Source organism: Pseudorca crassidens, chromosome 4 (genome assembly GCF_039906515.1).
Source record: "Pseudorca crassidens isolate mPseCra1 chromosome 4, mPseCra1.hap1, whole genome shotgun sequence".
NCBI classification, from domain to species: Eukaryota; Metazoa; Chordata; class Mammalia; order Artiodactyla; family Delphinidae; genus Pseudorca; species Pseudorca crassidens.
The window spans coordinates 149,844,080-149,856,454 of record NC_090299.1 but is presented as its reverse complement, the minus strand read 5'-3'; the positions used below and the strand labels follow the sequence as shown (position 1 = coordinate 149,856,454).

At 38.3% G+C, this 12,375-nt stretch overlaps 1 pseudogene; it reads left to right on the top strand.

Moving 5' to 3' along the window:
* Window positions 1–938: 938 nt before the first annotated feature.
* The window catches only part of LOC137223060 (ATP-dependent RNA helicase DDX39A-like), a 117,861-nt pseudogene continuing 106,424 nt past the window's right edge, over window positions 939–12,375 (top strand).

Sequence of the window (12,375 nt, the reverse complement as noted above, 5' to 3'; positions counted from 1 at the left end):
TTCCTTTCTGTTAACTGGTCATGTGGCTGTAACTGGCATTTATAACTACCTTCATTCACTACCTGTTATGTATTCCCTTTGCCTTCAGCAAGCACTTTAGCTGATCATGGTGCTTTACCTGGTGAAGTGACTCAAATTTTTATCCAGTAGGCACTGGGGCATGTAGTTTTTTATTTACTTTAATCACAGGACATGGTAATAATAAGACATGGGATCTCCTGTATTCCAGATATCCTCTTCTTTACTTCCATTGTGGAGTAGCAGTCCAATTCTGCCTGACAGTTAGTATTAATCGTTCCAAGCAGGAAGTAACTACCTTCACTGCCTATTGATTCAGAATCAAGAGAAGCCCAAAGAGGTAAGTGGCTATCAACTCCTTGGTCAATGGAATCATTGTGGAAGCATTTCTCCCTTTGAAACTAAGACCTCAAGGCAAGCAGAACACAAGGTCATGGGAACAAAAAGCAAATATTTTTCTAGTGGGTCACTAGGAGTAATTGTGAGTGGTGCCACTCCCGTTCCCATGGCTTGATTCTTGGATCCATGAGTCCTGGCCATGGGAGAAACAACACAATATATTGGACACTGATTCAGGTCACATACAGACATCTGGAAAAGCTTGCTCCAGCCATGCAAGCTCTTGCAACCTAGCTGACACTGCACCTGAGTCTTCAAAACGCCATTCCACCATTCTATTACACTAGCTGCTTCAGGACGGTCAGGAACGTGATAAGACCAGCGAACTCCCTGAGCATGGGCCCACTGTCACAATTCTTTTGCTATGAAGTGAGTTCCTCGATTCGAAGCAATGCTATGCAGTGTATCATGATGGCAGATAAGACATTCAATAATTCTACGGGTGATAGTTTTGGCCTAGCACTGCATGCAGGGAGCACAAATCCATATTCAGAGTAAGTATCTATTCCAGTAAAAACGAAATGCCGCCCCCTCGTGATGGAAGAAGCCCAGGGTAATCAACCAGTCACAGGTACCTGGCTGATCAGCCCAGAGAATGGTGCCATGTGGGGGCTTATTCTCTGCAGCAGGCAGGTTGGGCACTCAGCAGTGCCTGTAGTCAGGCCAGCCTGGGTGAGTGGAAGCCCCTGTGGCTGAGCCCATGCCTCATCTCCATCCTTGCCTCCATGGCCACTTTGTTCATGGGCCCTTTGCGTGATGACAAGGGTGGCCGGGGAAAGAGGCTGGCTGGGATCCGAAAAATGGGCCATCTTCTACTCTTGATTATTAAAGTCCTCCCCGGCTGAAGTCACCCTTTGGTGAGCATTCACCTTGGACACAAATATGCTCATGTTTTTTGCCCATTCAAAGAGAGTTATCTACCTAGTCCTCGTCCCCAAATTTTCTGTCACCAACTTCCCAATCACGTTTCTTCCAAGACCCTGACCTTTCAGCCAAACCACTGGCCACAGTACATAAATCAGTATATAACACACGCTTGACTATTTCTCCTTTTATGTGATGTGAATAACCAGGTGCACTGCTCAAAGTTCTTCCCACTGGGAGGATTTCCCTTCCCCACCACCCTTCAGGGATGCCCCAGAAAGGGGCAGTACCACTTCAGCTGTCCACTTTCAGGTGGTCCCAGCCTACCATGCAGATGCATCTGTAAACAGGCCCAAGTCTTCTCTTCCTGCATTGACTGCTCGCAGGGAGCTCCCCATGAGGCCACAGGTGCAGGTCAGGTAGAGAAGGCAGAGTAGAAGGAGGGGGGACCATGGGCATTTGGGCCACTTCCTCACGTAACTCACTTGTGCCTTCAGGGCCTGCTCAGTCCTAGTTGTGAATAAACTTTCATTAGATGATGGAGCACTGATGTGCTCACCTACCTTTATGTCTTGATGGGCCAGAAAATACCCAGTTCATGATGGGCAGCCCAGGTCACATGGTAACCTGGTCCACGCTTAGTGTTCAGTATCCCCTAAGGCCCAGTAGAAGGCCAAGGGATTTTTCTCAAAAGGGGAGTGGTTGTCTGCAAAGGAAGACAGCTCTTTGCTCCAAAATCCTAAAGGACTGCAGTGCAATTCACCTGTAAGCGCCTGCTGGAAGCTCCAAATAGCACCACCACCCGCCTTCAAGAACCATTGGATCTCCTGGATCACATGGCACAAGGTGTAAAGCAGTTTACGTGTCAACCTGGACCTATTGTAGAGCCTTCTCTTGTTCCTGGCTCCACTGAAAACCAGCTGCCTTTCGGGTCACTTCATAAATGGGCCAGAGTAACACACATAAATGAGGACTAGGTTACTTCTAAAATCCATAGTCCCACCACTCATTGGGCCTCGATTTTGGTTATAGGAGGGGCCAGATGCAACAACTGGTCGCAAAGAGATATCTCAACAAGTCCTACACCACTGAACCTTTAGAACCCCGGAAGTAGGTAGGAGGCTCCGGAATTTTTGTCAGATTCATTTCTCACCCTCTGGCACACAAATATGTGAATGACGAGTCTAAGGTAGAACTACTTCTTGCTCACTGGGTCCAGTGATCAGAATGTCATCAATATAAAGTGTCAGTGTGATATTTTACCCCCAGGAGAGCCCATGGTATAGTTTCAGTCCAAGTTACAAAGCCTGAGAAACAGAAAAATCAATGTTCCAATCTGAGTCCACGTCCAAGAGCACGAGAGACCTACATCCCTGTTCTATGACAGTCATGCAGAGAGAGAGAGAATTCTCCCTCACTCCACTTTTTCTTCTGTTCAGGCCTCCAATGGATTGCATGAGGGCCACACAAGGTGGGAAAGGCAATCTGCTTTACTGTCTACCGATTCACATGCTAATGTCAACCCAAAACACCCTCAGAGACACATCCAGAATAATGTTTAACCAAATAAATGGGCACTCTGTGACCTAGTCAAGTTGACACATGAAATTAACCATCACAGAAGGTATGTTCTTATCTCTGCTAAAATTTCTGTCACTCAAATTTCTTGTTTGTATACATAATATGCAACGTAAATTATATGTGGCACATTGTAGCAAGCAGTTTAAGCTAAACAAAGGCCAGCACCCTTTCTGAAAAAGTCATAATACTCTGGGGTTTTTTTAGACCTAGGAGATTAAGTAGGTTTAAATTTAACATAAAAATAATGCTATTATAACACTATCTGGCTTAGCTGCAAAAACATAGTGTTTCCTGCAAGGATGAAAAATTTCTCTCTCAAGGCTAGTGCAGATTTTGTATTATAATTCTGTCTCCATCCTAAATGATTAGTATTGTAATAGATCAAAAGAAATCTTTCTGTATTTATTTTTCATTTCCAAATTTTAGCAACTGATGATGTGTACTCAGTACAATAAAGCTTGATGCTGCTAATCCTAATTTCTCAGGGAATTTAAGATGTAATAGATAAATTTCAGTAACAAATATTAGTTATCTTTATAAGGATATAAAATAATAAATCCTTCATTAAATACCTATAGATTATCTCCTTATAAATAAATGTAGGTGTTTTATTTTAGAAATAAATTCTTTATTTATATTCCTGATTAAATAATCAAAATTTATTGAAAATGCTTTACTTTGGTGTCTTTGGATTATTACCTAAGACTTTGTTTCTGTTATGCTCTAAAATAAGAGACTTTTATGCAGTATGATAAAGATTTATACCAAAGTGAAATGAACGTGATGGTGAATTTGAATTTAAAGAAGAAAACATGTACTATATCATAAAGAATTATTGTCCACTAAATAATATCTTTAAAATATCTTTTGGAATTTTATTTTCTCCAAGTACTGTCAGTCTATCTGTCTGTCCATCTCTCTCTCTGCCTGTTTATTTGTGTTTTCTTTGACAAGTGAAGTGAGAACCTCTTTCTAATTAGGTGTAAATCAGACTCCATTGGCTCAAGTCCACAGATCGCATACCAAGTCATGATTCTCAACCAAAGGTGCTGGTGTCAGTTGAGGTCTCAAGAGAACTACTAAATATTCCAGAACATATAATGTCTCAATAGTGTGAGAGTCAGGTAAGATTAGAAATACAGCATCAGGGTTATTACAGATGGTGTGCCCTTTACAGGAAGGTGTATCCATGATAGGCTCAAAGCTTCTTAAGCTTCAGGTCACACCCATAGCTTCAGTTGTCATGATGACTACAGAATCTATTATATTAAATTTAAATTAAGTAAAAGGTAGAGTTTTAAAATTTGGTGTCTCTGACTTTTTAAATGCGTGGGTTCTTTCCTATTTATTATTGTCTGTCTGTCTAAAGAGTAGCTTAAAGTTACTAATGAGTTCTACAAAAGTGTTTTGGGGGTTAATTTTTTACATTGTTTTACTCAGATTTCTATTATACTTCCCTCTCCGTTCATTCTTTCCTCCATTTCCCAAAAGCATGTCAGATGAAGCAACTGCAGTTAGAAATGATGGGGTTAGAATAGAATATTTTGCTTTTACCTTCTGACACTGATAACACGCAACCAAGAAAAGATTGGTAGAAAGTAAAGCCTTTATATCACTTTGTTTCTGGGCCGTCAGGTAAACTCAAGGTGACAGAAGCTACTGATGATTCAAAAGGTCCAGTGTGCTTAATATCTAACAAAAACTACATTCTTTGCCTGTGTCTGATGGTCACTGATGAATAGAGTTTACACACTTGTAAACAATTTGTATATGGGAAAAGAGGGAGGAAGACGTGTCTAAGATGGTTACAAACATGCATAAACGTCAGCAGAAGATACTATTACTCTGAGGGAAAATTGAGTATAAATATTGTATGGTGATGAAGAACATGATTAAGTTTGTTTTAATAAGCTAAGGAATCATTAAAAATCATCCACGAATCTATGATGAAATAATAAGAAAGATTAGAATATAAATTTTACTCTCAAAATCATAATAAAAAGTTAATTCATTCTTTTTCAAGAATATTTTATGATAAGCTAGATTTTCTCAATTTTATTCTAAGGTCTGAAATATAGATCAGAGTGTTTAGCAGCCCATGGTGATGGTGTTTTCTCCTTGCTTTTGATGTCCTGATGTCTGTTTATGTGGTGCTATGAGAAGGTGTAGGCAAAAGATAATATGAATTCAAATTGTTTTAAACTTTATTGATCTCTGAGTGAATTGCTTTATATCAAATTATATGTCTTATTTTCAAAAATCTTTTTTTCTTCCCTGTAAAATATTAGTCTGATTTTCCCTTTCCTGGAATCTATTTTGAATTTTATTTGAATGCAAATCAGTTGGTTTTCTAAGGTTTAATGCAAATTTAAGTCCTGGGTCTCAACCGCCCTCCTTCTCAGTCTTCCGTTATCTCTCTTCCTTGGTCTGAATCCTCCTGTGTTGGATTCCTAACTATTCATGTTGACACCTGACCCTGCTCCTTCCACCTTCTACTTTTCCAAATATTTTCTAAATATCTGCACAAGGGCGTCCCACAGCATCCAAACTCATCATAAACTAAATCAGACTTCTTGTGTGGAATGTAAAACAAGGGGTGCCTGCCAAATCCATTTCACTGCCTATTTTTGCATGAGCTAAACCTGTTTTTTTCATTTTCACATGGTTGAGAGAAGGATTAAAAGAAAAAAATAGTATTTCATGGTGCTTTCGAGAAAATTATATGCAATTCATATGTTAGTGTCCATACATAAAAGGCTTATTGGAAAATATATAGGCTGATGTGTTTAATTATTGCCTTTGGCTGATCTAGTGCTACTAAGATAAAGACTTTCTATCCAGCAAAGCCTAAATATGTGCTATCTGGTCTTTTACAGAAGATATTTGGTCACCCCTGATGTAGAATATAAGGTACATAAGGGCAAGGATTTCTCTGCCTTATTCATCACTGTATTCCCCATACAGTAGACAGAGGACAACAGAGTACAATCGACAGAGGACATTGTACTTGTGTGCTCTCAAGAATACTGATTCAAAGAAAAAAATAGGTACAAAGAATATTATATTCTGTCTAATTTCTCTACATTATTAATTTAACAATCTAATCTACTATTCTCCTACCTATTATTAAATCTATTTTTTAAACTTCAATTCTTGCACAGGTATTGTTAGTTTTATTTCTACATTCTGTGTCACAGTTTTCCCTTCAACTGTCCATTTCCACTGCCCTTGCTTTAGCCAGGCTGGCATTGCAACACATCTGTAATGGCATCACCAAATACCACTGCATTCATTTTCTACCACCGTCAAGCCACCCTTCACACTGCTGTTCTCTAATATTCTGTTGCTAACTACTACACAATTTACTGCACTCAAAAAGCATAAGATGGAAGAGAAAAGGAATAAGTAGCAATTGCGGGAAGGAAGGAGGTGGAGATAGAGATCTGCTGTTCCTGTATCCCTTACTGAGTACACCATGAACAAGTGGGATTTATCCCAGGGATGCAAAGGTTTTTCAAAATCTGTAAATCAATCAGTGTGATACACCACATTAACAAATTAAAGAATAAAAACGAAATGATCATCTTTATAGATGCAGAAAAAAGATTTTGATAACATTCAACATCCATTTATGATAAAAACTCTCCAGAAAGTGAGATAGAGGGAACTTACCTCAACATAATAGATGTCATATATGACAAACCCATAGCTAACTTCATACTTAATGGTGAAATACTGAAAGCATTTCCTCTGAGATCAGGAACAAGGCAAGGATTCCCGCTCTTGCCACTTTTCTTCAACATAGTTTTGGAAATCCTAGCCATGGCTATCAGAGAAGAAAAAGAAATAAAAGGAATCAAAATTGGAAAAGAAGTAGTAAAACTGTCACTGTTCATCATCATTCCTTTTAATTTAAAGAACATGCAGTCATTCCTATTAAATGTTAGAGTATAAAGATAACTTCCTCTACAAAGAGCTTACAAATCGTTATTTAATATATTCAGTACAAATCAGTTTCACAATATAATTTATTAAATAAAAAAATGAATATTTAGGGGATAAATTTTAATGAGTGAAAGAGACACATTTGATACTGAAAGAATAAAACATATAAAGATTAATTAATAAAAACATATCCAACAGGATTTGAACAAAGCTAAGTAGATTGTTAAGTGTTTAACAAAAAATGAAAATTAAATTATTTTATTCTTGTGAGAGAATCCTTGTGAATAAAGGGGAAGACTTTGCATATTAGGCTAAACAATGATACATATAAATGCTGTTGAACTCAAGCTATTTCCCATTTGGCCCTTTGATCTACTTGAAGGAAAATATAGCCATCACCTCTGCCACATGTTCTTAAATACCAGGGCATAGCAAAAGGAAACACTCTAAGAGCCCTCCAACTACCCATGGCTACTGTCATCAGTCACTGACTTGGCCTGCAGCTACTAACCATGCCTATGAAGTAGAATGAATTACATAATGAAATATTGTTTACTTACAGTATGAATCAAGTACATATAAATTTGTGATGGACTGAGAATAAGATAACTTTGGTTTTAGTATACTGCATGGTAGGTAATAGGACAAGTTTAAAATTCAAAAGACCTGGCTTTGAATCTAGATTCTACCCCTTAGTAGTTTTGTGGGCTTATACCATGTTCCTTAAGAAGCTTTCAAAAACTTGTGTTTCTTTAACTATAAATTGGGGATAAAAATACCTTACAGTGTGGTGGCAAAAACTAAATATGATGAAGTGATGGGTTAAGCACAGGCCTGGCATACATTAAATGATGGCTAAATGCTAGCCATGTGATAGATGGGGCTCATCTTCCCGTGAGCTGTAACTCTGAGTACTTAACAATACATCCATTATTACCCTCTACACGTGGTAGAAAATCTGGAACACAGGTTTTAAGTTTTGTTCCAACTCTACAAGGACATGGTCCTACTAATGTTAACAAATACTAGATAAGTAAGCATATCTGCTAAATTTTCCAATGGCTGTCATCTTCGTACTAGACATGAAATCCTACAACACCTTCTTTCTTCTCAACAACGCTGTGTGGAAGGAGCATGGTATTGTACCCATTTACCAATGAGGAAATGGAAGCAGGATGTTAAGTGGTTTGCTGATCTCACATACTGAAAAATGGTGGAGTTAAGACATGAAATCAATTCCTGTGACTATACAGCGTTTGCTCTTTCTTGAATATCAGGTTATCTTCCATGCATGAAAATACTGTTTTAGTTACTATCTTTTACTGTAAGAAAATTATCTGAATCTTATTTTACAAGATTTCCTAGAAATGTCTCAGGAGTTAAAAAATATATCTCCAAAGGCCTTTTAGTTTCCTTGTTCCTCATTTCTGCCTGGGTGGCAAAATGTTTTCTAAATGAGCCAATTGTCTGCAGTAGCTAAATAGAGCAGCAGCCATTCTGATATAGACAGAGTAATGCACACTTTGTCTCCATCCTACAAGAGCAAAATTGCATGGGCTATGAAGTGGTAAATGTTGCAGTAAAATGAAAAAGAAAGTGATGACAAAAAAAAAGTGTCAAAATTTCTCAGCAAAACATTATTTTCAGAAGAACAGTTTCAGGGGTATAGGAATATTTTATCAACTAAGTTGAATATGTTTCATCTAAATGAAATATTTAGTTTCTAATATTAAGAGGCTATTATGTCAATCATATCCCAAAGGGTACCATATGAATGAATAGTGGGAAAAGTTGTAAGTGTAAAAAGAAAGGACAAGAGAAGTATATAATCAAGGAACATTTGTGAAACAAATGTAATTGAAATTATCATAAGTAAAATAATACAGTTTTAATTTGATTCAATGAAAAGACAACTACAATTAAACCTTAGTATTGTGTTTGGTAGAGATATTATCTAAACAAGAGAGAAAAAATATATAAAAGTTCAAATCATTAATATTTTAAAATACCAGTGTGCTATTGAAACTATTTGGAAGAGTTTTAATGGAATTCAGAATAACAGTTCTTATTGATATAACTCAAATCGTCCAATTATCTCCATCACTTTTGCCAACTCAAGGGTCCGAGTTACTATCGCCTTTGGCGGGGGATAACATAACAGCCTTCTAATTGGTCTCCAATCATCCAGCTTTCTCCTCCTGCAATCTATACTGCAGTCATCTTTTCAAAATGCAAATACAATCACATCAATTCTTTCTAAAACCTTGCATTCGTTTCCAATTTCTTTTTGGGAAAGAGACAAAAATAAATCCTCAACGTGGTCTATCAGGCTCTGCCGCCTACCTGTTTCTATCTCCCTATTCTCATCCCAAACACACCCTATCCATGCCCCAGCTAGACACGACGTCTTCAGATATGTAAAATCTCTTGTTCCCTCCCATCCCAGGCTCTTTGTGTAATTGTTGCCCTTTGTTTGGTATACTGTTACTGTTATACTTGGTCATGTAACAATATATACTTATACGTACTTAAAAATTCTCCATTTTCAGATCTCACTAGAAACATAATCTCAGGGATGCTTTTGTTATTCCTCCAGGTGAATCCTTTTCTCCTTGTTGTTGCTGTTGTCACATGCTCTTATTGATTTATGTCCCTCTGTTGAGTATGTATGTATCTCAGTTTCTAACTATACATTCATTTGTATTCATTTGATTAATGTCTGTCTCCTGTCCCCATATTAAATTTCAATCTTCCTAAAATCTTAAAATCTATGACTGTTTATTTTTTGTTCACCATTATACCTTCATCCCTAGTCATAGCTCTGAACACATGATAGGCATTCAGTAGATATTTATATAACAACTGACAGAAAGCTTTAACAAAAAAATGATATAAAATATATAATAACATAAATTGGAGTTTAGGATTTTTAAGTTGGGTTTATACTCAGGTGAAATGTTCTCATATTCAGGCAACATGGTTTGTAATCAGGTGAAGTGGCCTTTATGTTCACTATTTATAGTCTAAGAACTGTAGGAAATTATTTTCAGTACCCCTCAGAAACAGATGCCACTACCAGCCTGGGCTATCTGGATGCAGAGATTAGAGCAATGGAAGTTGCCTCCATTGTAGGTAAAGTGAATGAAAGATTCAGTCTTGGGTTTCTTCCTTATCAGGAATCAACCTGAATGAGGAACTTCCTCTGGCCATTAAATCCAATGTCCACGCTCATTGAAGAAATTGATGATACTAAAACCAATGTACCACTTACCTCCTATTCAATAGTCAACATTCAAAATTTAGTATCCCATTCTTTTTTATTTTTTTAATTTTTTAACATCTTTATTGGAGTATAATTGCTTTACAATGGTGTGTTAGTTTCTGCTTTATAACAAAGTGAATCAGTTATACATATACATATGTCCCCATATCTCTTCCCTCTTGTGTCTCCCTCCCTCCCACCCTCCCTATCCCATCCCTCTAGGTGGTCACAAAGCTCCGAGCTGATCTGCCTGTGCTATGCGGCTGCTTCCCACTAGCTATCTATTCTGTTTGGTAGTGCATATATGTCCATGTCACTCTCTCACTTTGTCCCAGCTTACCCTTCCCCCTCCCCTATCCTCAAGTCCATTCTCTAGTAGGTCTGTGTCTTTATTCCCGTCTTACCCCTAGGTTCTTCATGACCATTTTTTTTTTTTAGACTCCATATATATGTGTTAGCATACGGTATTTGTTTTTCTCTTTCTGACTTACTTCACTCTGTATGACAGACTGTAGGTTCATCCACCTCACTACAAATAACTCAATTTCATTTCTTTTTATAGCTGAGTAATATTCCATTGTATATATGTGCCACATCTTTATCCATTCAGCTGTCGATGGACACTTAGGTTGCTTCCATGTCCTGGCTATTGTAAATAGAGCTGCAATGAACATTGTGGTACATGACCCTTTTTGAATTATGGTTTTCTCAGGGTATGTGCCCAGTAGTGGGATTGCTGGGTTGTATGGTAGTTCTATTTTTAGTTTTCTAAGGAACCTCCATAGTGTTCTCCATAGTGGCTGTATCAATTTACATTCCCACCAACAGTGCAAGAGGGTTCCCTTTTCTCCACACCCTCTCCAGCATTTATTGTTTGTAGATTTTTTGATGGTGGCCATTCTGACTGATGTGAGATGATATCTCATTGTAGTTTTGATTTGCATTTCTCTAATGATTAGTGATGCTGAGCATCCTTTCATGTGCTTGTTGGCAATCTGTGTATCTCATTCTTTAGATTTCTATTATTCCCAAGTGGCTTTTCATGTTTTTGAGCCCAGTCTATCACCCCTTCTATTCTCCCAAATCTGCCCTCCACAACTATTTTTCCCCATCATCTGCCAGGTCCCTGATGTCAGGGAATTTTCCCTCTATTTCCATTCATTGACTGAAGACTGGCTTTATTCTCAAAATAATGGGTTTTTTTCCAGGCCTCTCAAACACATGTCAGGCTTTCCCACTGATGCAATTCAAGCAATATCTGTAGTGACTATGCACATAGGTTCTCCTTCAGTCTACTGGGATTTAAATCCAATATTCTTATTTAATCATTGGTTCATGATCATCTGTGATCATCCAACTGAAATGATCTACAACCAGTTTTTAGCACAGTTCTGACAACATAATACTAGCAATCAAACAATGTAGAATCATACTATCATTCCAGACCATTATTACCTCACCCTTGTTATTATTAATAAAAAAATAAAAAATAAAACATGATCCACTGCAGCTAATATATTTAGGGTATATTTTACTGTGTCTTTGCTCTTTGCTTTTAGCTACCGATGTTACAGTCATGATCCCATTCACTGAAATATTGATCTCTGCCTCAGTCTACCCTCTATCCTGCTATCTTGCATTGGTTGGTGCATCCAGTAATTTAGCTTGTCAAGGGGCATACTCTGACTGGCCTCTTACTGGTGTCTGTCTGGTGACAACTCCTGGAAGCAGTTTGACCTGGTGACACTCAAGCCCAGAGGTGGGCAGCAAAGCTGATTGCCCCCAGAGCCTTTGCTCCCATACTGGATATGGAGCATTTTCTTACTAAGCACAGGTGGGGAGATTAAGTCACAGCCAGGACTGCAGGCAGCTTGCAGCCCCTCCCAACTGGAGAGCCTGTTTTGAAATTGAGAGTAGCCTGGAGTGATCTCTTCCCTTCCTGTCCCCATAGGGGAACTGAGTCATAGCTTTACCTACTGTGGAGAGTATCTTTTGGCTTCATCTGCACTCTTGGAAGCTGTGCAGCTCAGTGGCACTTAGCTGAAGCGTGGGCAGTTAGAGCAATAATGATAGTTTGCAGAGCAAAAGTTAGTGGCCCTGTTCAATCAAGGAACTTGGGAAGCAAGTTGGCTTGAGTTTACACAATAAGCAAAGAGCTTTACCAGCTTTAGAGTTGCCTATCCTACTGAGCCTGGGCAAGAAATCTAATTTGTAACCCCGTTCATCCTCATCGCTGAATATAGCCTTCAGACTGCCCAACCAGGGAACCTGACCAGAGCACACAGGAAGCTGTGTAGCCCATTTAG